The following is a 1,284-nucleotide window of genomic DNA, read 5'->3' on the forward strand; positions in this document are numbered from 1 at the left end:
AGTTTAACCAGGCGGCAGGCATTGTTGCTGTCTTCATCCAGCGCAAGCAGATCCTTCTTGAGCTTAACAAGGAGGTTTGTTGGCTGCTTTTGTTTCCATACTTTTTGTCTAGCAGTGTGTTTTGTTTGTCATTTGTTCCTGTCAGCTAGATTATAAGTACAGGATTACACTTCATTATTTCAACTGGCTGTGATTGAAACATCCATAGGGTCTCAAAACATAAATTATTATAATGAATATAATAAATAACATTGTGCAGCGTTGGACATGGACGCAATGGCAAGCGGCAAGAAGTCGGAGCCCCGCAAGCTGGACTTTGGGTCTAAAGCATCTCACGATCAGGATTGAGGGAATTAATAGACGCTTTTTCTGGTCTCAGTATTGAACCCTGTATAAATAACAGATTGTTACAAGTTACATAAATACAAATACATAGAAACGATTATAAACAGTATAAATCAAATTATCTATTAAACAAAGTAATTAGTACAGGATGACTGCTGCAACACATTAGTACTTACTCTAATAAGAGGTTCTAGTGAAATGTATCAAAAATACTAAAAGCTGGAATGAAGTTGGCTATTGTCGTATTCAGCTGTGGTTACGTTCAGATATAAACAAATCTTAATATTACAATTAAATCTAATTCTAAATTTCTAAATTTTTTTTATTTATTAATACAAAAATCTTAAATATTAAACTGGACCGCTACAGGTCCTCAACCCCAACTCGCCCATCATCTTCGAGAAGGCCGAGGGATCGGCCCTCTTCCATGCCGGCAAGCCAAGGTCAATAAACGCATAGCAACTCCAGAACTCAGCCACAAGAATATCTGTAATCTTTTAGCAAAATGTATGTATACTTTTTAGGGTTGTAGCTTGAAGTTTCTGCGATTTATCCATTTTACCTAATATGATCATGGTTAGATGCAATATCTATTATATGAACAAAGAACAATAGAGTCTACATGCACTTGAAATGACTGGTTACTTATCATTTCAGTTGCTGCAACTGCCACACAAAAGCTTTTTCACCTGCACGAGGTTAAATCTACATCCTTCCTTCTCTTCATCAATCTTCTTTCTTGAGTAATTATTCGAAATTATGCTGATACTAAGGCTAGCAGGCATGGCTTGCAGAAACGGATTGGTGGGTTCTGTTCTCCAGCCTGGCTCATAAATATTTTTTAGTGATTAATTATTGTCTGTAAATCATGTGGAGGTAATTTGCAGGCGCGGCAGTCGCATACGAGTTTGTTGGCCGCGGACTTGCAGAAGATGGACA

The 1,284-nt window shown here is 37.5% G+C and overlaps 1 long non-coding RNA gene across 1 annotated transcript; it reads left to right on the forward strand.

Annotated features, from left to right (window-relative positions):
- The first annotated feature begins 23 nt into the window (after nt 1–23).
- Nucleotides 24–772, forward strand: LOC125179068. The gene is made up of 3 exons (XR_007157138.1): nt 24–74; nt 260–320; nt 715–772. It is a non-coding gene; the product is annotated as an uncharacterized LOC125179068 (long non-coding RNA).
- The last annotated feature ends 512 nt before the right edge of the window (nt 773–1,284 follow it).

This window comes from Hyalella azteca, unplaced genomic scaffold (genome assembly GCF_000764305.2).
Source record: "Hyalella azteca isolate HAZT.00-mixed unplaced genomic scaffold, Hazt_2.0.2 contig14852, whole genome shotgun sequence".
In the NCBI taxonomy this organism is placed as follows: domain Eukaryota; kingdom Metazoa; phylum Arthropoda; class Malacostraca; order Amphipoda; family Hyalellidae; genus Hyalella; species Hyalella azteca.